A 23,178-nucleotide genomic window follows, 5' to 3' on the forward strand; every position below is an offset into this window, starting at 1 on the left:
AAAGTAAGCGGAAATGTGTGCGCGTCTTATGGAGCAAATGCAGGCTGCGCAGCTATCCCATAAGCCAGAACAACAAGAGGGATCGCTGCACAGCGAAAGCAGTGATCCCTCTTGTTGTTCTGGCTTCTGAGATTCAGAATTTTTTTCCTCTTGTTTTCCTCCTCCAAAAACTAGGTGCGTCTTATAGTCTGATGTGTGTCTTATAGAGCGAAAAATACGGTAACTTATACATGAGATGGGGCTTGGAGGGGAGTGAGCCTTTGGCTTATATACCCACTCCACTGTGCACAAACCTTGCCATATGAACTTGAGTTCATGTGAGCAGACCATACTCATATGACCCCTCCAGCCACCTATAGAAAAGTGATGGGGTGTGGCATATTTAGAGTTCACATTTAAATATTCCGGATGCAATTGGAGGAAGTGTCTGGATTCACGGTTCACCCCCATGCACCATTCCATGTATAGCTTATGACCCCATTCATCATTCATCAATTACAGCATTTGCCAAACTGGTGCTCTCTAAATGTTTTGGAATCCCAACTTGCGTTAGCCCCAGCCAGCATGGCTGTAGTCCATAACGTCTGGCGGGCATTAGGCTGTCAGTGGCTGATCTGGGGAGGGGGTTAGCCGAGGAGGTGGTGGTGGTGGAGCTTGTTGCTTTGGTATTCCCCACCCCTTTAATGCTGAAGTCTGATAAAAAGATAAATGGCACAGTCTCCCCTTTCATTGGGCACTAAATCTGGCTTGTAAAAAACGGCGGTAGAAGTGACGCTCCCTTCAGCAGCTGCTGCTGAACGACATGGTTTATGGCTCCCATTTTCAGGCAACGTGTAATAACAAACAAGAGCAGGGGAGGGGAGGAGGATCTGAGGCTAGTGCAGGGGCAATGCTTGCTCCCTGAGGCTGCCTTGTTCCCTTTGCCTGTGACAGATGCTGCCCCACTGCAGGGAATTGATTGGGCAGTAAAGCCCAAAGCCTTGCTAACGAGAGAGGAGGGTGCAGTGCAGGATGAGACGGTGGATTTCTTGGTATTAAGTGGAAGGGAGTTTTTAAGAGAGATTCGATTAGCCCCATTTTATGAACCCGTTGGAAGAGCGATGAGTGTGGGATGGTTAAAGAAGCCTAGAAACGTGGATGGTTGCTGTTGAGATATGCTGGCTACCGTGAGCCCATGTGCTTGGCAGATAACATCAGCAGATGCCACCCTGTTTGCACTGGGCCTTGACTAATGAAAGGCAGTTTTCTTATTTCCTTAGTTATTCTGATACATCCCACTGCTTTGCTGGAATAAGAACTACTTGGCATAGGCAGGATCCTCTATTAAACTAGTGAACTGCAAGAGTTCCAGGATAAATGTTTACACTTTTCTCCTTTTTAAATGTGAAGGCTGTGTGCACTTAAAAAAATAATAATTATGTGGCAAGGTTTCCCAGATTTCATGTAGAAAAGGCCCAAACCCTGCAAGCTGCATAAGGAAAATAATATTGAGCGCATTTACATTATATTTTGTTTAATTTGTCCCATTTCTCCTGTTCATGGGAGACTGAAGTGGCATGCAGAAATGTCAAGTTAGAACTTACCCAAACCTCCAGGAGAATGCTTTGAAGCTACCCAATGCTTATGGGACCCCCTCCCCTCACTTCCTTATTTGTAATTGTCATCTGTAGTCATCACACAATTAATGCAAGTTGTGCAAGAACATTTTTGATTGGAGCAAATCACTGTCAGTCTTGAAGAGCTTAGTCTCCCAGTCATGGGGATACATGATAATAGGGTTCAGGGGCATATAAACTTTCGTTGCTTGTTACATTTACTGATTAAGATGTGTTTTGAACAGGGAACTAGCAATCAACTTCTCAATTGTTCTTACGCTAGGTTTTCCCACCTCCTTTTCAAATCTATCCTTGCCGTCCCCAAGGTTTGTCTTTTGACTTACCTATTTTTTAAAAAGCTGGAATTTTGTGCTCTGTATCACATAGGTTTCCCTGTGCCTGCACAAAATTTATGCAGCCCAACTTGGGGTACCTCTTCTGTATTCCTTTAAGGACTCTGCTTGCCACAAAGCATCTAGGTTATTTATTGGAAGGTCCTTCTAATGTAAAACCCGAGGATTGGTTTTCCTTTTATAGTCCCCACACTATGTAGTGACTTGCTAAGTCTTCAAGCATTTCCAAGCACAATTCAAAGACATTTAAAGCCCTAAATGGCCTTGGTCCAGTATACCTGAAGGAGCGTCTCCACCCCCATTGTTCTACCCGGACACTGAGGTCCAGCGCCGAGGGCCTTCTGGCGGTTCCCTCACTGCCAGAAGCCAGGTTACAGGGAACCAGGCAGAGGGCCTTCTTGGTAGTGGCACCCACCCTGTGCAACGCCCTCCCACCAGATGTCAAAGAGAACAACAACTACCAGACTTTTAGAAGACATCTGAAGGCAGCCCTGTTTAGGAAAGCTTTTAATGTTTGATGGATTACTGTCTTTTAATATTTTGTTGGAAGCTGCCCAGAGTGCCTGGGGAAGCCCAGCCAGATGGGTGGGGTATAAATAATAAATGATTATTATTATTTGTTTGTTTGTTTATTATCAAGCAATAAAATGCATTGGATAAATGTTGACTTGCATGACACATAGGAACAGGAGGAGGAGACCTCCATGTTTGAGGGCAAAAACACCACCTGCATTTAATTAGGACCTATAAAATATTTTTGACCATGGAGAGGTTCTGGTATAAATTGTTTTCTTGCCGAAGTAAGGGAGAGATTTGGCTGAACATTTCCTCTGTGAACTCAGAGCTTAAATACAATCCATGTTAGATCAGAGAATTCTTAAGAAATGCTGATGGAATCCAAGCAGTCTAATCCTTTTGCTGAACTGGCCTTATACCTGGGTCATGGGAAGTGGCACATGTCTGCAGCAGCAGATGGTCTCCTAAGGAGGTTGTGTTCAGGGAAAGTAGGAACCGAGTGACTTCTGTTTCTAGCGTCTGAGGAAACTGAGATGCATATTCTTGCTTTACAGAGTGTTTGTATAATTGCTATGGGAAGAGGGGAGTCTGCTCAGTTCGTTAACAGTGGATTCCTGAAAACTGAGATATATTAGGATGCTGGATAGCTCAGTTGGTCAGAGAATGCATTGCAGGGGGTTAGACTAGATCAGGCATGGCCAAACTTGGCTCTCCAGATGTTCTGGGACTACAATTCTCATCATCCCTGACCACTGGTCCTGTTAGCTAGGGATGATGGGAGTTGTAATCCCAAAATATCTGGAGTGCCAAGTTTGGCCATGCCTGGACTCGATGATCCTTAGGGTCCCTTCCAACTCTACAATTCTTTGATTGGCATGGAAGATGGATCTGGTTTCCTTTGGTGGATCAGCTAGTGCCTGATTGCCAGGATGCTTGCAAAGAATGCTAGTCTAGGTAGACCTTGATTTGATCTAGCAAGGCACTTCTTATCCTCTTAAGAAAAATCTGCTTGTCTGGCACTCTGGGTTTGGTGGTTTTTTTGAGGGCGTATTGTGCAACAATAGTGCTTTAACTGTAGGTTTATACTAGACTGTCCATACATTGTTCAACTTTATTCTGTGATGTTTCCCTAATGTTACACATTATTGGCATCTGGAAGGGGAACACTTATTGAGCTATACTGCTATAGAGAGAGGGTGGATAACCACTCTCCACCCCCAAAAAGCCACCCAACCCTGAAACATCTGTGGTATGAAAAATTATAGGAATTCAGCAGGAAGCTTTCCAATTGGAAACTAAGCAGTATGATCACCCCAAAACTTCTGCGGACACAAATAGTACTGAATTTGGGACCAAGTTTAAACCACACCGATACTGTGATGAGCCCAAAAAACATGAATGTGGCATAAAAGGACATAAGGAGAGTTCCCATTGCTGTGTGTAGACTAGTTGTGTTTTTTGTTAAGAGAGGCTGAGTATGTACTCTAGCTTTGTAAACCGATTGCTGTATGCAATTTTCTGGGGTTATTTTATTTATTTATGTTGTTATATCCCAACCATTCTCCCAAAGGAATCCAAACTATTCCAGTACAGATGAAGACTGGGGAAGATCTTGGTTTAAAAGATTTGTTGCAAGAGGAAGGTCTTCAGTAGGCACTAGAAAAAGGCAACAGAGATTGTTATTGTATCATATTCCTCAAGGGGAGGGAAGTCCAAAGGGAAGGTGCCACAAAACGAAAGGCATAATAATCCTATATTATGCAGAATGGACCTCTTGATAAGATGGTATCTGCAGGAGGCTCCTGCTTGCAGAGCGCAGTGATCTATTGGGCACACAAGTGGTGAGATGATCTTTCAGGTATCTTGGTCCTAGGCTGTGTAGGGCTTTGTACATCAAAACCAACACCTTGAACTTGACCCAGAAGCTAATTAGCAGCCTGTGCAAATCTTTCAAGAGTTGGGTAATATGGTGACAACCTCTTGTGAACAGTCAAGCTGCTGCATTTTGTACCAGCTGCAGCTTCTGGACCAACCTCAAAGGCTGCCCCACACACAGTGCATTGCAGTAATCCAGCCAGGAGGTTATCAGTGCATGGATGACAGTGCTAGGCTGCCATGGTCCAGAAATGGCCATAGCTGTTTTATCAATCAAAGGTGATAAAAGGCACTCCTAGTTACTGAGGTCAGCTTGACCTCTAGAAGAAAAGGTGGATTTGGGAGCACCCAGAAACCTGCTCTTTCAGGAAAGAGCAAGACCCCATCCAAAATGTGCATTTTGCCCAGTTATCACATCACCAGGATCCAGACTATCTGAAGTTTGCTGTCTGTCTTTTGTTATTTAATGCCTTAGTTGTTAATAGCTGATTTTGTACTTTAGTGTTTTTCAGGCTTTTGTATTTAATCTAGATATATCAGTCTTTGTTTTGTAAGCTACTTAGAATACACTTTTGTACAATAGCATGAATGAAATAATAAGTCTGTTTAACAGTCATGTTTAAGCATATTGGGGTACAAAAGTGAGTTTGGTTCTTTTTTGTGATAGGTGAAAAGGTGTCTGCAAAAAACGAAGGTGTTACAGCTCCTTCACAGATGATAATGACTGAAAGCTTTTCCTATGAATAGCTTTGTGAGCTGGCTGTTGGTTCTGAAGCATTTTCTCATGTCCTTATGTACTGGCATTTACATATTTAGAAATAGTCTCAATGTTGTTACTTCTGTAGTTCATACACCTTGGTATCACCTCCATCTATGGCAGGTACTGCCCCTAGCATTGCAATTCTTTCCATACTCTGACTCGAGGTCTCAAACTGGCCAGGTGACAACCTTGCTTAGGTCTGACAGTAGTGAGCGTCAAGTGGGTCTCACCCCTTCTGTAGTTAAGCGCTAGCTTTTAGGGACAATCTTTTTCAAGTTGCTCAGAGGGAACGGGCCATATCTCTGTAATTATTGTTATTTAGGTAAAAATCCATGGTACCCACTTTTGCTGCATGGTGTGCTGTTAACATTGCTGTCCCTAGTATTTATTTATATTTTCAAAAGTATTTATATACTGCCAACACATACAAAATATCATGGTGGTGTACAATAAAACACAGTGGGAAACGCTGTAAAATGGGCATTAAAATGACTGGCTACTGAAAAAAATGTAAACAGCTGCATGAGCCTGTTGGCATAACAAAGGTCTTCAGGAGAATCCTCAGCAAGCGGTGACACTGAGTCTAGGCAAGCTTTGGACTTGCATACTCTTCCTTTTGCCATGAGGACAAGTTCAGAAACTTGTACTTCCCATTTAGATTCTCCAGAGCTTGCAGTGTCATCTTAACATGGCAAAGTTGGTTAATCTTACCCGGGGGTCAGCAAACTTTTTCAGCAGGGGGCCGGTCCACTGTCCCTCAGACCATGTGGTGGGCCAGACTATATTGGGTGGGGGGGGGGGAAATGAACAAATTCCTGTGCCCCACAAATAACCCAGAGATGCATTTGAAATAAAATGACACATTCTACTCATGTAAAAACACGCTGATTCCTGGACTGTCCACGGACCTGATTTAGAAGGCGATTGGGCTGGATCCGGCTCCCGGGCCTTAGTTTGCCTATCCATGCTCTTACCTTAGCCAATGTCAATCCATAGTTTAAGAAGCAGGCTTTTTCCAACTGACAGCAGTTAAGATTGACCATAGTTCAAGATTTGGACCTAAATCCAAATTCTGGTTTGAAACAGGCTTCTGAACCCTTTGTGACCCTACTGAAGGAAGAGAGAGTTTTAATGTTACATCATGGTTTAGTGCCAAGCCTGAACTATGAACTATATTCATAGTTGAGCCCATTTTATGTGGAATGTGGCCACCTGTTTCCTTGTTATCAGTGTATGTTCTTGGAGAACATTTCTAAAAATAAAACAAAGCAAATCTGCGGGAACTCTCCTCACAAGCCATTCACTGTTGTGGTTATCAAAACATATCAGACAAATGGAAATACTTTCTACAAAACCAACAGACCACATGAGTGGTGTTGGAGATGAAATGCTCATGATGTTAATTAGCTATTATAACCAGGAACTTACTGCATTAATTTTTTTTTGTTTAAGTATCTCCGTGCATCTTCTTGTGTGTAGGATGCAAGCCACTTTCCTTAGCCAAGGCTTGCATTAGTAAGATATGGGCAGTAACGCTGGCCTTTTTCACCCAGCTGCTCCAAGTATTAATACAATGATGTGAAACAGTTTAAATTCTTATGAAAAGTGCTATATACATTTTAAGTAGTAGTGGTTGTCTTCTTCCAAAGCTCACAAAGTAGAAGGGTACATGCTGTCTACATGTTCTAGTGAAATTAGGTTGTTCTTAAGAAGCTGACAGAAGCTGACATCTAATATGTTCCTAAGTCTTCTTTCTCTTCCTCTTCTCCAAATCATGCAAAGTAATACATTAATCGCCCTTTTTAAAAGTATATCTTGCATTTTCAGTTATCTTTCCTGTTGGGAGACAACTGCGGCTTCTATGTTTTGTTGAATTTTTGAAGTCACTCAATTGCATAACATTTAAATAACTCCCTCCGCTAACAGATCTTGCCTATTCATCCTATGGGGAGTGCAGCAAGGATAAAAATAGAGATTGTGGGAGATCTCTCGTCCTCTCCATATTTCTTAATGGTCATGGGGGGAAATTTGATCATATTGTATGGCAGTTTTAAGGGGGGGCAACACCCCTTTTGGAGATTCCTGGTTGTCTTCAGTGCACACAATGGAAGTAGAGTATGTAGGATATATGCCTAAGATTCTGCTTCAACCCTGCTTACAGCACTGTTGTATTTCTCACAGAGGTGCTAGACCTGTCTGGTATGTACCATTTCAGACTTCTAGTTGTGAGCTGCCTAGATGAGAGAGACATCTTCCCGATACCAAATTTTCCATATGCAGGGAGCTTCCCAGACCCCAATAGCCAATTGACCCATGTAAGCTCCAACCTGCTGTCTGAAGTTGACCACCTCTGTAACAACTAGGTGTACGTTTCTTAGATTTGACTTCCCTTCTTGTTTTGCTAAGAAGAATCCTTTTTGGTTGAACAAAATGAATGTCTTAGTTGCTAAGACACCTCAGCGCCACATTTGTTTTCTCAAAGGCAAACCCCCCCCCCTTCCTCCTATTTTTACAGATTCTGATGGCAGCATTGCTCCTGCAACAAAGAGAGAATTCATATGGATGTGTGTCTAGTTTATTCTAAAGGAAGGCATGGGGAAGCTCAGGCACAGGGACTGAATGTGGCCCTCCAGGGATCTCTCTCTGCCCCCACCCCATACCCTTCTCCAGCCCTGCTCTACATCCTTCTTGAATGCTTTTGCCTGGTTGGAATGTGTCCTTGAACTCTTGATCCCTCTTGCTTGCCTGTATGAAAGACTGAAGTATGTATAGAGACTTCTGGTTCTTATGTGGCTGCAGGGTCGCCTACTGTACAAAGGCACTGCTTCCACTGTTCTGTCTGCTGTTGTCCCTGGTCTTATCCACGCAAGGGAATGCACCCCTTGAGCTGAATATGGTCCCCCAGCCCTGTTGGCTTTAAAACCCAACACTGTCGCTGCCCTTTGGTACTTGTGGCATAGACTTAGCCTTGCTTTGAAAAAATGAGGAGGCGGTGGCAAAGACTCTGGCTCCTGGGCAGCAGAAGGGGATTAGTGAGGGCAAGCTTAAATTGTTTACAGCCTGCTGTTTGAATAGTGGGAGGTTGCTAGACCGTCTGTACTAGAAGCAGCAGTGCTGGTGGCTGCCTGACACAGCTGGAGTCAGCCCAAGACATTTTGATACCTGAGGCAGAAAATCCCAAACGGCATGCCTCATGGTGATAAAAATGCAGTAAATTAAGAGCTGTAGCCAACCAAGTTCCATTTGCAGGATGTCCTTGTGTGAATGGGACAGTTTTGTTGGCTGCGAACCAGAGGAATTGACAATTTGCTGCCCCCCCCTTTTGTTATAACTCCCAAATATTCTGCCTGAGTTGGGCTGTCTCACCCTGGCTAATGGTGGCTATGGTCCTTACCACAGGCTTTCTTTTCACCCCTCTCCCCCACATTCCCTCAGTAAATTTGGGGATAAAAGTGGGGAGGGTTCCCAGACAGGCAAGAAATGATGTACACATGAATGGCCCAAGGCATATTTTACCAGATCATACTTGTTTATTTGAAAATGCTAAAAGAACACTGAAAACTCCTCTACGCTTATAAATCTTGCTGCATACCAGCATTCACATTTAATTAAGAGGAAATTAATGAGGGGGAAATTACCACAAACTCTGAAACACATCCATGACCTCTTGTCGTCTGGCTTCTTCCTTCTTGGGCCCCTTCGCACAGTTACATAAAAAGATGTGGTAGGGTTAGGAACTTTTCAAAAACGAGTTCAAACTGCTACTTGTTAAGTAAGTCAGAATGCTCTATTGCTGGGTGGAAAATTTTGAGGGCCAAGCTAGGCATTACACTGGATATGTGGCAGCATTTAATGTGCCTGGTTTTTGTCCTTTTAATATTAGGTAAATGGCTCTGATCAGAGCTGGAAGACTGTGAGGTACAAGGAGGAGAGCTAAACACTTCATCTCCCAGGGCTGAGACCCTGAAGCTGCTCTTGGCCCTAGGTGTGAGCTTTCTCATGGGTATCTTCCTCACTGTATAATGGGATGAGTTTCAGTGGCACCTGATGGGGGGGGAGAGTTAAAGACTTTCCCATCCTTGCATTGCAGTCCCAGTCCTGATGGACATCCCCACCCTGTGACCGCTCTACAAATACAGTGGTACCTCGGGTTACATACGCTTCAGGTTACATACGCTTCAGGTTACAGACTCCGCTAACCCAGAAATAGTGCTTCAGGTTAAGAACTTTGCTTCAGGATAAGAACAGAAATTGTGCTCCAGCGGCAGCGGGAGGCCCCATTAGCTAAAGTGGTGCTTCAGGTTAAGAACAGTTTCAGGTTAAGAACGGACCCCCGGAACGAATTAAGTACTTAACCCGAGGTACCACTGTAATTAAAAGCAGATCTACACACATTTAACATTGTGACTGGTTTCTCCATGAGATGCACCATTATAAAAAAGCCATAGAGGTAACTTGGCAGAAGTACTCAATGCTGACCAGCGTGACTTCCAAAATACATGCAGTGATTGTGTGTGTGTGTGTGTGTGTGTGTGTGTGTGAGAGAGAGAGAGAGAGAGAGAGAGAGAGAGAGAGAGAGAGGAGATTGCAGGCCTATTGTGCGTCTAGTATAATATAATGGGTTTTTGTTCAGAGTACACCCATTAAAATGAACGAACATGAATAAGTTAAGTTCATTAATTTCAATAGCTCTACTCCAAGTAAAACATAGTGGAATAGCACCCAATGTATCACAGTTATGTTTTATCCTGACACTAACCATTTTATACCAACATACAGCTTTTTAAAAGCCTTTTTACCCTGAGCACTTTATAATTTCTTATGTTCTCATATTAACATATTTGCTCAATGCAAAACATGGTTTTCCATCTTCTGACCATAGGAAAGTGTATAATACATAAAACACATCACTTATTTTTGTTCTTGATTTGGGGGACCCTTACAACAGCAACAAGCTTTCTGCTGTACAAAGTTTTTCAATATATAATTATGTAGGATTTCTCACTGCAGAAAACTTGCACCATTAGATTGGCTTGCAAAGTGAGATCATACCATATTGATTGATGTTTCGTAAGCTGTTCGGCTTGTTCTTAAAAGTAACCAGTAGGGACTAGGCTTGCAATGCTGTGCATAGTTTCTTAGTGTTCAGTCTCCTTGAACACCTTAGTAAATATTCAAGTTGTCCCAGAATGTGATGAATAATGCTAGTGTCAAGAATGCAAGCATCCTATCTTGGAGCTGCTTTGTACAATGTGGCAGCAAATGTGTATTTGCTACCCTGTACGTGCATGCCATGCAGATACAGTGGTACCTTGGGTTACAAACACCTCGGGATACACACTTTGGGTTACAGACTCTGCTAACCCAGAAGTAGTACCTCAGGATAACAACTTTGCCCCAGGATGAGAACAGAAATCGTGCAGCGGTGACAGTGGGAGGCCCCATTAGCTAAAGTGGTACCTCAGGTTAAGAACGGTTTCAGGTTAAGAACGGACCTCCGGAACGAATTAAGTACGTAACCAGAAGTACCACTGTATGTATATTGTCACATATTTGCATTACATGTCTAGAAGTTCCATTGGTTGTTGCTCCCCCCCCCCCCCGTTTAAAGTAACCTAATGCTGTTTTGCCACCCTTCACCAACCTTTTCAACTTTTCTCCTGCCTCATATATGTTAGTTCTACAGCCCTAGAGAAGTGGGTGTAATACTAAGAGCAAATGAAAAGCACTGTCAAGTCACCCTTGTAAATCTGATTTCTCAAATAAGAGGGCTTTAAAAAACACACCCTCTGCTCAAATTTTATTAAGCCAAATCCCATGTGTTTACTGAAAAATAAGCGAAGTTAGTGAGCTTACTCTCAAGTATGCAAATATGTGTGCTGCCTACCAAGTATGCTTGCAAAGTGGTTGCTTTCCTTTCAACAGCAAATAAAATCTGGGGTGCTCCTTTCTACTATTTCTCATGCAAAAGAGGAGCATCCTGCTGGGGTGCTTGTAGGCAACAATCACTGGGTGATATCTAAGTAGTACTCATCAATCAGCAGACCTACTCTTAGGTGTAACAACTGCTGGATGTCACCCACTGTGTAGTGTACCCATGTAGTGTATCAGCACTGTCAATATGATTTTTTTCACCACATATCACATCTCTTTTAACAGCACTGTGCTTATTTTGCATCAACCCTTGTTCTGATTGAAGTACCACTATCAATATTTCTTGCATTTAGAATCATAGAGTTGGAAGAGACCACAAGGGCCATCGAGTCCAACCCCCTGCCAAGCAGGAAACACCATCAGAGCACTCCTGACATATGGTTGTCAAGCCTCTGCTTAAAGACCTCCAAAGAAGGAGACTCCACCACACTCCTTGGCAGCAAATTCCACTGTTGAATTCCACATTTCATCTCCTCCTGACCCCGCTGCTTAATTCTTCCTCCTTACAAGCATGTGGGCATATACCTGCAACTGAGGATTACACTTTATGCATAATATGTCAATTTCAGCTCACAAATTGTTATGCCATGACATTTTCTTAGAAGTCTTTATGGAGCCATAAAAATATTTGCTGCTTTTGCTGCAGCAAACTAACATGACTACCCCTCTGAGAATTGTTTCAGCTCTAATGCTGGAGTGCACCCTCTTGTCCCCAGACATGTATTGTGTTGTTGTGTAGATTGGGGCTGGCTCAGCCCATGAGGTATAAGCAATTGGCTGGGGGTTGGGGACAAAGCCCAAAGGGTACCAACCAAGCCTAGGTAAGAATGGGTTCTTGCTGCTAACAAAAAAAGTACTTGGGCCACTGGGAAATAATGCTTTCTGGCCTGCAAGGATAACTAGCATCTCTTTTGTGACGGAGGCTTACTACACTTGCTCAGAGGAACATTATACCAGAAAGCAATCTGATGGCTGCATGCACTGTTTATGCAACTGATCCCTCCTGGTTCTCCTCCTCTTTCTGAGACTACCCGAGTTGTAACACCTTACCTTGTTGCCGCTGTTGCTTTTCTGCTTCAAGGGAGACGAGGTAGCAGAGTGTCAATGCAATGATTCCCTAGGAGCTGCGATCTTTAGAGGTTGCTGCTCTAGTGCGTGGTTGATAGTGAGCACTGTGCCTCTTATGGAAGTATAACAGTCTTGTGGCATCTTAGAAGACTAGGAAATTTATCGTGGTGTAAACTTTTGTGGGCCACAGTTCCTCGCCATATTACCAAAGTCCACCCCTGTCCCACCACCTTTCCTTTCTTTATTACAAAGTTGCACCGTGAATTTCCTTGCTCTGCTCTCCCTGGCCCACGCCCCCACCTTGGGCACACCGTATCCCAAACGTGTTCCAGGCTCCGTCCCCAGTTGCCATGGCTCCATCCTAACACCTCCTCTTCAAGCTGCAAGTCCCGCTGCTGCCGCGTGCAGCTGATTCCGGCGACAGCAGCGCGGCTGCGCAAAGATGGCCCGTGGCTGGGGAGGGAGGCGCGGCGGCGCGCCTGGTCACGTGTCCGTAACCCGGGCCCGCGCTCCCGCCCTCGGCTTGCTGGAGGCCGGCGCGCGTGCGCGCTCTTCTTCCCTCTCTCTTCTTTCCCAGCTCCGAATGTTGTGAATAAAATGCGCCGTTTGTTACACCCTGGCGGCGCGGGCGGTTCTTAAAGGGCCAGAGACCCTGGGGCCAGGGGCACCCTCTTCCTACCTCGCCCGGCTCAGCTGGGAGCTCAGGGAGGGTCGCCGCTCGCCCCGAGCGTAGAAGAAAACAAAAGAAGCGACCGGAAACAGCCGCGGCGGCGGGGGAGGGGGCGCGGGCCCAGAGCCCAGAGCAGGCGCCCACGAACAGACAAAAAAGAAGAAGAGGGGTGTGTGTGATTTAGGTGCATTTGCACCCCGAGCGGCCAGCCGAGCAGGTAGGTCCCGGGGGCGGAGGGGTGTGATTGCATGCATTCAGCCGCAAGCTGGCGGTGCATGGGGTGGGAGGAGAGAAAGAGAAGAAGGGGGTGGTGGTCGTGCAGCTTGGACAGTTGAGCTGCAAAGCTTCGGAGGAACAAGTCCTCTTAAGCCACACTCAATAAATAAAAAGCCAGTCCGGGTGCTGCTCGGCAATTCCGGGGGGTGGGGAGGCATGGGTGGGCCAGTATTGCAAACTGCGGCTTCCCTCCAACACCAACACAGCCCGGGGCATTTCCTCGCCTTTGATGGTGTGTTGCACCTGCAGCGACGGGGGAGGGGGGATGCAACTAAGGTCGTCCTCTCCCCTTCCTTGCAGAAGGTGAGCGGCACCTTCCTTGTTCCTCATAGCGAAATAGCCCTTACGCCCGCTCACCCCCTCAAAGGCCCGGTTTCCTCTGTCTTTTTTCCTCCTGGCTAAAGAAGAGGCGATTGTGACTCCGAGGTAAGGGGTGCTGGCTTGCTGGGAGTTCAGCTGAGGCGGGGAGGAGGAGGGCAGCCTCTCCTGCTTCAGTGACACGTGCTGCTCCTTTCCGATGTTGTTGATGCCTTTGTCTGATAGCGGCGAGGAGGTTGATTTCTTTCTGCGGGACTTGCGGGGGGGGGGGGGCTCCTTCTTGGGATCTGCTACCAGGGGGTAGGATTGGGGCTTTGTGTGTGCTCCTCTCCCTCGCTCCTCTTGCTTGTCCTTCCCGTTGTTTTTCCGTTTTGGCTGGGGCAGGCCGGAGGACGAGGCTTCCTCCGCTCTCTTTGTTATTGCTTTTGTTTCGCACGGAGCACATGGCCTGTGATCTCGCTGCTCTTAAAGTTACAGATCCCCAACCTTGGCACAAACGGATCGATTCCCAATTGTTAGGTCCTCCAAGCGGGAGGGGAATTGTTCCCTTTGGGGTCTCGATACCAAGAATTACAAAGGCCAAAGCACATTAAAATGATTTTGGGTGGGTAAGTGGGTGTGTTTTTGCAAAAGGCAGAGCAAAGCAAGGGGTGGAGGGTACAGAGGAGAGAGGAAAATGTACAATACCCGCGGATTAAAATAAACTGCATTGCCTCGCCTGTGTTCTGTCCAGCGGTCTGGAGTAAGCCCAGTAATAGCAGTGCGGTAATTAAAGTGCTGAATGTGTTCTGAACAGGAGTTGGCAGCTGTCTGGGGAAATGACAATATTTCAAACGGAAAAGTGGCCCGTTTGTTCTGGATCCCCATTGTGTCTGATAATGATGATCCGGTGTCTGTGTTCTAAGAACAAGTTCCTGAAGGTGAAGTGGAGAATGAAAGTGAGCAGTGGTGCAAAAGAAGCAGGAACTATTAATTCTAGGCTTGCCTGAATACGCTTCCTAGTACTTTGAGGGCAGTAGTTAAAACTCGAACTGGCTTTCTGATGATGTTCCCGTTTATCTCATGTGCATAGTAAAGGGTTGGGTTTTCTCCTTTTCTTGTATTTTTCTTTTTAAGGAGTCCTGTCCCATGGCTTCCTTACTTGTGAGTGTTTAAAGGAGTATTGCTGCCACAGTCCCCGCTGGTGGTGTGTGCAATGATAGGGCAGTTTTGTTAGGCCTTATTTCAGTGTGTATTTGTTCCTTTCACAATTTTGCTTCTTAGATAAGAAGGGAGCTTAGGGACCTCTCTCAATTCCCACTCAGAATAGTGCCCCCAAAGCTTGTTGTGTCTGCTGTTGCCCGTGAGCACTGAAATGGCATTTCATGCTTATCCTCTCAACCACCCTGTGAAGTAGGTTATACATAGAGAAAGTGACTGGCCCAAGGTCGCCCATGAGCTTCACTGATAAGTGGGAATTTGAGACCAGCTCTCCTAGACCCTGGTCAATACACTATAACCACTGTAGCTCTTTCCACCCCCATCTGTTCTACAAAGAAAAGGAGTGTGTTGAAAGCAGAAGTGGGCATAGAAAACATACTCAGGAAGCAAAGACATTTTTGGCTAACTTTTGGAAGTAGATCAGATTAAAGTGGGAGGTTTCTGCAGGTGGCAGAAGCGAAGAGCCTTGGTTCATCATGGAAGAATCTGTTTGCATTGTGATGTGAGACGGAAGGAGAGAGAGAGCTGAGAAGCCAAAGTTAGGACTTGGATTTTTTTTGGAGGGGGAGCCAAACTAAGGAGGCCCAAATTCTGCCCAGCTCAAACCTGTTTGTTAGAAGATATGATATAAATGTGCAGGATTTTGCATGCATCAACTTACATAATAACTATTTTAAATGCTTTTTTTCTACTTTGGATTTTTGTTTTGTTAGGAGTAAGATGTAGGCTGGTGAAGCACAAGTGACATGTGCCAGGGAGGCATTGAATTGTGCAAGGAATAGAGTGGCTGAATTCCTTTCATAAGTTGTTATTAACATCTGTTGAAAATTTATTGGCATATCTAGAAGTGTATCTGCAATCATGAGGTCCAGTAACATTTTTTTAAACGACACATCATACAAAGCAGATTTTCTGTTCTGGGCATGAATAGCCATACCCTTAGGCATAGGGATATTATAAGTGTTCACTATTGGTGATATAAAAGCATGTGAGGAATGTGCTACATTCAGAGAGGTTACAGTGAAGGGAACTGGTTGTCTGGAGCCGGAGAACATCATTGCTAGATGAGTAGTAACATGGTGGAGAAAATGCACAATTAATGTGTTAGAAGAAAAGTATTTAATTTAAGTTAACTTGGTCCCTTTGGAAGTATAGACAAAGCGAGGCAGAATCCTTAGTCATCTCGCTTCCAACTCAGGAAGCCTCCTGAAGTTTCTGTGCTCCACTCAATATTGTATATAGTTGCCCCATGACATTATTGTGAAGAATCTCACTAGTTGACTTAGTGTTGACCATGCTTTTGTGGTCAATGCTGATCAGTGCAAATCTTGTTCTTATTATGTCATTTAACTCCATTTGAATAGTGGGAAGCTTTTATGGCAATGGCCAGCCAAGGAGTGTTTAGATGAATTGGCAGATTGTTTGGCGGAGGAGAACCATTAAAGATGGCTTCTGATGTGCTATTGGGAGAAGCAGAAGAGTGGATGGTTGTGGTGATAAAAGTGCTGCCTCCTTGCTTCTCGTTCTGTTGATCAGTCTCAAACCAATGGGATTCTCCATGAGTCAGCCACAGAGGGACCACTGGATATGGTAGAAAAGAGTGACCTTAAACTCTAGATGTGCCTTTGGGGGGGGGGCAATACCAGAATTGCCGTTTTTGCCCCCTTTTCTGCCCCTCCTCAGAGCAAAGGGACAAAAAACTGCACAGCAACCTCTGTTAGTGTGTCTCATTGCCACTCTTCACACCCTTGCTGCTCAGTGTGTCGTTGAAAGAAGCCTCCTTATGCTGGTAGTGGATTCCAATCCCCAAAGCAGCTACAGGCAGCAATGTCTATAGAATTCCTGTTGTCAACCCTCACTTGCAGCAAAGAGAAAAACACTGGTTATCTGCTGCCATGGGACTGCAGGGCCTCACTACGTCTTTTTCTTGGGTTTTTTGTTGTTGTTTTTTTCTAGTGGCAGATTTTCCCCAGCATTGAAACAGTTTTACTCCCTGTGTTTAGGGACTCATGTGGCACTGTGGTCTAAAGCGCTGAGCCTCCTGGGCTTGCTGATCGTAAGGTTAGCAGTTCGGATCTGCATGACGGGGTGAGCTCCTGTTGCTTTGTCTCAGCTCCTGCCAGCCTAGCAGTTCGAAAACATACCAGTGCAAGTAGATAAATAGGTACTGCTGCAGCAGGAAGGTAAATGGTGTTTCTGTGCACTCTGGCACTCGTCACCCAGAAGTGGTTTAGTCAAAGCTGTCTGCGGATAAACACCAGCTCCCTCGGCCTGAAAAGCAAAGGTGAGTGCCGCACCCCATAGTCAATTTTGAGTGGACTTAACTGTCCAGAGGTCCTTTATCTATTCCTTGTGAGTACTGAGAGATGTTTATAAAATTGAAGACTGATATTTGTTAAAAGACTTTGAGTGTGTCTGGGAGATGCACTTGATGGACAGCTTTTTGGTGGAAATAAAAGTGGCATGTCATGGTGGGCAACTTTTCCACCCTACAGAGTTCTCTAAGAATCCCTGTCATAAATAGCCTTTTCTCCTGCTGTCTCCTCACCTGTACATTAGAACTGGAAGGAAGTTTCTGTTTTTTCTCTGTTGTGCTATTTGCAGTTACGGTTGAGTATGACAATGTCTCATCCTGTTACCCTTTCCGCTGATACTAAATGGAGTTGCCGTTTGATGTATTAAACTGGATAATCCAATAACATTTGCGTGGAATGTATTATTTGGACAATTGATTCTGTTTGTTTTGAAGTCAGGGAAATTTGCCTTTCCAGGCTCTAGAATTTTAGTTCTTGATTTGCATTAAACAAAGTCTTCATGTCATTCAAGCAAAAATGCAGGCAGCAGTTTCATCATGGGTTGATAATAGTATTTTTGTTAAAATGGCGTTTTTTTCTGAGTCACGATAGCCTGTCTGGATAGCGACCGATATAAACTAAGCTTGCAAATAGCCACTTGCTTGCTTGCCTGTGGAAAGTAAGAGCCTCTTAGGTAGGAAGGTTTTTGCAAAATCAAAGATAATTGGTTGTTTTTTGTTTCAGGATGTTGATAGATTGCAAATGCTGTCTGGACACTCAGACTATAAAAAATAGTTGTGGACAATAACCATTGTTGACTTTTTTATAAAATTGCTGTACATGCAAGCCCGCCTTTGCACATGGAATCAAATATGAACATGGAAGAAATGAATATTTTGATTACATGGAAGACAAACGTGTGTTTGGATGCGTGCAAACCGATATGTTGAGGCTGTAAATGCAATTTGTAGAGCCAGTGATATGGTGTAAAAACGTTCTAGAACATTTTCCATTGCTTAATATAGTGGTACCTCGGGTTAAGTACTTAATTCGTTCCGGAGGTCTTCACCTGAAACTGTTCTTAACCTGAAGGGCTTCCTGCTGCCGCTGCGCCACCGCTGCACGATTTCTGTTCTCATCCTGAAGCAAAGTTCTTAACCCGAGGTACTACAGTGGTACCTCAGGTTACATAGAATCATAGAATCATAGAGTTGGAAGAGACCACAAGGGCCATCGAGTCCAACCCCCTGCCAAGCAGGAAACACCATCAGAGCACTCCTGACATATGGTTGTCAAGCCTCTGCTTAAAGACCTCCAAAGTAGGAGACTCCACCACACTCCTTGGCAGCAAATTCCACTGTCGAACAGCTCTTACTGTCAGGAAGTTCTTCCTAATGTTTAGGTGGAATCTTCTTTCTTGTAGTTTGGCTCCATTGCTCCGTGTCCGCTTCTCTGGAGCAGCAGAAAACAACCTTTCTCCCTCCTCTATGTGACATCCTTTTATATATTTGAACATGGCTATCATATCACCCCTTAACCTCCTCTTCTCCAGGCTAAACATGCCCAGCTCCCTTAGCCGTTCCTCATAAGGCATCGTTTCCAGGCCTTTGACCATTTTGGTTGCCCTCCTCTGGACACGTTCCAGTTTGTCAGTGTCCTTTTTGAATTGTGGTGCCCAGAACTGGACACAGTACTCCAGGTGAGGTCTGACCAGAGCAGAATACAGTGGCACTATTACTTCCCTTGATCTAGATGCTATACTCCTATTGATGAGGCCCAGAATTGCATTGGCTTTTTTAGCTGCCGCGTCACAGTGTTGGCTCATGTCAAGTTTGTGGTCAACCAAGACTCCTAGATCCTTTTCACATGTACTGCTCTCAAGCCAGGTGTCACCCATCTTGTATTTGTGCCTCTCATTTTTTTTGCCCAAGTGCAATACTTTACATTTCTCCCTGTTAAAATTCATCTTGTTTGTTTTGGCCCAGTTTTCTAATTTGTCAAGGTCGTTTTGAAGTGTGATCCTGTCCTCTGGGGTGTTAGCCACCCCTCCCAGTTTGGTGTCATCTGCAAATTTGATCAGGATGCCCTTGAGTCCATCATCCAAGTCGTTGATAAAGATGTTGAATAAGACTGGGCCCAAGACAGAACCCTGTGGCACCCCACTAGTCACTCTTCTCCAGGATGAAGAGGAACCATTGATGAGCACCCTTTGGGTTCGGTCAGTTAGCCAGTTACAAATCCACTGAGTGGTAGCATAGTCAAGACCGCATTTTACCAGCTTCTTTACAAGAATATCATGGGGCACCTTGTCATAAGCTTCAGGTTACAGACTCCGCTAACCCAGAAATAGTACCTCGGGTTAAGAACTTTGCTTCAGGATGAGAACAGAAATCATGCTCTGGCGGCGCAGCAGGAGGCCCCATTAGCTAAAGGGGTGCTTCAGGTTAAGAGCAGTTTCAGGTTAAGAACAGACCTGCAGAACAGATTAAGTACTTAACCTGAGGTATCACTGTATTTCTGGGTTAGTGGAGTCTGTAACCTGAAGCGTCTGTAACCTGAAGCATATGTAACTCGCGGTACCACTAAATTTTTGCAGAAAATTTTCCATTTAATAAGTTCATTCATAAGCATGAATGGATGTGAGTTGCAAATAAATGTTAGACAAGCACGGCAATTCCAATTTGCTAAATGCGGGTATAATAAGCATGTTTACCTTAGAACACAAACTGAAAACTACCCTGAGTAAATTATCCTAATTTCCCAATTCAAAGTTTTCTGGAAAGCACACACAGCACCGTAGAGCTGACCCCAGGTTATTGTATTGCACCACTGAAGCAAGTGGAACTGGAGGCCTCAGAAGTGTAAGGCAGAAAATGCAGGGTGTGTGTGATATGTTTCACTTTCAAGAGAGATGCATGAAGCACATCAGATGCATTTTCAAAGGGCCTCCTTTTAAATTTTGAATGGTTTCAACTGGCTTCTCCCAAGCAACAGCAGAAGTTTCTCTTCTGTAAAAATTGCTTTCCGTTCTAGATGTCCAAGCCTGTAATTTAAGACAGAGTGAGAAATAGTGATTGAATCTGGAAAAACTGGAATGAGGAATAAAAGGTGCAAACAGTTGCAAGCAAAGGCAAATAATAGACAGGGACAGTTAACAAAGAGATCCATTCTGCACCACTTTTGGTGTCCATGTTAGTCTTGAAATAATGTGATGATCAATCCTACCTCAGATGTACTGGGCTAAGCAAGTTGGTATTTGCTTTCTACTATGGCTTTTGCACTTAAAGGAATGTGGGAACAGTTGTTTCAATCAGCAAAAGAGCATTTTCAGGCCATTTTCTCCCCCACCATCCACCCCACAAAATGCAAAAATGTCTAAGACCATCTCTGAATTCTGTGAAATGACTCAGTTGTGGGTGTATCAGAGCTCAGAAGAGGAAAATAACTATCAAGCGGAGTTAACCAGCTATTAGAATTGAATGTCGCAGACCCTAGTGGGATATTTCACTTTACAGTACAGCACTTCATACCACAGATTGGCATTGTTGGGGCTGAAGTCACAGAGGCAGTGTTAGAAACTGGGATAGAAAAGCTAGAATGACTCCTGGGACCTGGGTTGTGGGTGCCAAAACAGAATGTCTAGTCACCACTGGGGGGGGGGGGTCAGCAACACTTTTTATTTATTGTTTTGATAAGCTTGAGTAAATACGCAATACACATAAGTGGCACATTGTTAATATCACATTCTTAGCAGAAATTGTTAATACATGTTTAATTTGGTATTTACAATAAAAATATTGGTACCATACTTCAGTTTTAAAAACACTCTACTCTTTATTGTTAATCTCCTTAACATGTTGTCTATCCTTAACATATACTTTGAGGCCTCAAAGCAAATACGTTTCAGTAATCCTTGAGTATCAGTCAGGCGCAAAATGCACTTGGCTCCCTGCTAATTTTGAACCCTGCACAGAGGGGAAATAATTCAGTTCTCTGTTGCCATGAGTCTCATGGACCATAGTAGGGAGATGCAAATTGTGATCCTATAGCAGGGGTAGGCAACCTAAGGCCCAGGGGCCGGATGCGGCCCAATCACCTTCTCAATCCAGCCAGCGGATGGTCCGGGAATCAGCATGTTATTACATGAGTAGAATGTGTCCTTTTATTTAAAATGCATCTCTGGGTTATTTGTGGGGCATAGTTCATTCATTTTTATTTTATTTTTCAAAATATAGTCCGGCCCACCACATGGTCTGAGGGACGGTGGAACAGTCCACGGCTGAAAAAGGTTGCTGACCCCTGTCCTATAGCACTTATTTGGGAGTAAGTCCAATGTAACTCGGGAGGACTTGGTGCTGAATAGACGGGAGAAGGGCTGGAGCTCAGTGGTACAACATCTGCTTCCCATGTAGAAGGTAGAGAACCCTGCCTGAAACATTGTAAGACTGTTAAACCTTTTAGTCTAAGGGACACACAATCTTCTGAGGGCCACATTCCAGTGTTGGGTGGAGCTAGAGACAAAACTGGGCAGAGTATTGGATGTAAATTATTATTATTATTATTATTATTATTATTATTATTATTATTATTATTATATTTAATAATAAAATATTATTATTATTAATAATAACCTGCCCTTCAGCCTAAGGTCCCAGGGCAGTTCACAGCATTAAAACACAATATTAAAAAATATATTTTTAAACCATAAATAAGGTGGGCCCTAGAAATACACACCTGAAGTGTGAAAAGTCAGAGTAAAAACCATGCATCTTCAGCATTCACAGGAAGCTGTATGATGAAGGTGCCAAATGCACCTTTGTACAGTAGGCTAGCTTCTGAACACATTCACACTCCCTCCTTGTCTCCCATCTAGTCAAGCAAGTGTCATCATCAAAATTCCAGGACTTCAACCAAGCAGAAACACGCAGGGTACGAAGTAGGTCCTGTGAGGCATGTGGCCCGGACCATGTAGAGAGGCCTACGGAACTGCATTTGGCCCCTCAGGCCTGAGGTTCCTCATCCGTGGTGTGGACCATACTGAAATTGATGGACCAAAGGTCTGACTTGGTACAGGACAGCCTCATATGTACAGGATTGTCCAGCACAAGCCAGGAATGGAAATGAGGCATTTTTGTTCAATTTATTTAAATAATTTTGAAGAGACCTTTTCAACTCATGTTCCCAAAGTGGTGTACAATATACATTTAAGTATTTTCTCTGCAAATACATTACATATATTGTATACAAATATAATGTACAAAGATGTATTGAATATAGATATGCCCTCACTGTTGTATTTTAGTAGACTGCCCCAAAAATTAATTGTTTCAGTAAGCCTGCCCAGACATGTAACTTTATTATGCATGCTTAAAAAAAAAAATCTGTGACTTTTACCTGCTTTTAAAATAAACATTTAATGTTATTTTATGTAAACCGCTTGGATATTTTTTTTGATGAAGCATTCTGTAAATCTTACTTAAATGAATAAAACCAACTGATAAAACTATTAAATTGCCGATTGAAAAGAAACCAGAAATGATACAAAAACTAAAAGAAACGCAGTGCAGCAAGAACAAGCTTAATTCTCTGAGGGAATTGTTTTTGGTTGGGTGTTGAATGCATTTCTAATTTGTAAGTCATCTTGAAATTAATTTTTATTAAGAGGAAGGCAAAGAAGTATTAAAGGCATAACAAAGTAGAACGGCATGGAGATTGTCAGAGTGGGAGGCATGGACATTGGGATGGAGAGTGCAGAAAAATACCTTGTTTCCATACAAAGTAGTATTTGTCTATATGACCCATTGGGTGATCCCAAATTTTGGGAAGGCAAAAAGTAAGAAGAGGCACTCCCTGTGGTAACCAGGACCCAAACCATTTGGGGCTTTGGAGGCAAAACCAGTGCCTTGAATTGCATCTAGAAACAAGGTAGTAGTGTGGTTGCTTCAAAAGAAGTATAATTCTGACTACTTTTAGACAATAATTGGTCACTGGCATTATTAGCCTGAGGTATGAAAAGGTCTTTTGCTCAAGCATAAACCCTCTACAGGTAAACCAGGAAACCTCTATTTAAACAGAGAGTGACATTCAACTAAGCAGTGGGATTCCCCCCCCCCCAAAGAAAAATCAGATCTCAAAGACCGGGGAAACCATAACAGGTTTAGGGGTCACAGGAAGGAAGAGAAGGGGGAAGAATCCCACTGTGAGTGGTCTTCATTCCCTTTGTATATACCCCACTTAGCCCTATGTTGAATTCCACTCATAGTTTTTTTGTTTCACCCAGACTGGTAAACTGGTTGCCAGCTTCAGAAGAAGCTAAGAT

The 23,178-nt window shown here is 43.9% G+C and overlaps 2 protein-coding genes across 5 annotated transcripts in view; both read left to right on the plus strand.

Moving 5' to 3' along the window:
* KIAA1191 overlaps positions 1-23,178 on the plus strand; it is a 282,731-nt gene that overhangs the window by 148,397 nt on the left and 111,156 nt on the right. The gene's annotated exons all lie outside the window — the stretch shown is intronic.
* RNF44 (ring finger protein 44) overlaps positions 1-23,178 on the plus strand; it is a 62,600-nt gene that overhangs the window by 8,314 nt on the left and 31,108 nt on the right. Inside the window, exon 1 of one of the 4 annotated variants that reach the window (XM_081184960.1) lies at positions 12,629-12,988. The exons of 2 other annotated variants lie outside the window; for them this stretch is intronic. The gene's annotated coding sequence lies outside the window, so the exon portion shown is untranslated. Of the gene's footprint in view, positions 1-12,628; positions 12,989-13,452; positions 13,474-23,178 lie in introns of those variants that run through there. One more of the 4 variants, XM_081184961.1, reaches the window with a different exon arrangement.

The sequence above is a fragment of the Podarcis bocagei genome, assembly GCF_964188305.1.
Source record: "Podarcis bocagei genome assembly, chromosome: 2".
Taxonomy (NCBI): Eukaryota; Metazoa; Chordata; class Lepidosauria; order Squamata; family Lacertidae; genus Podarcis; species Podarcis bocagei.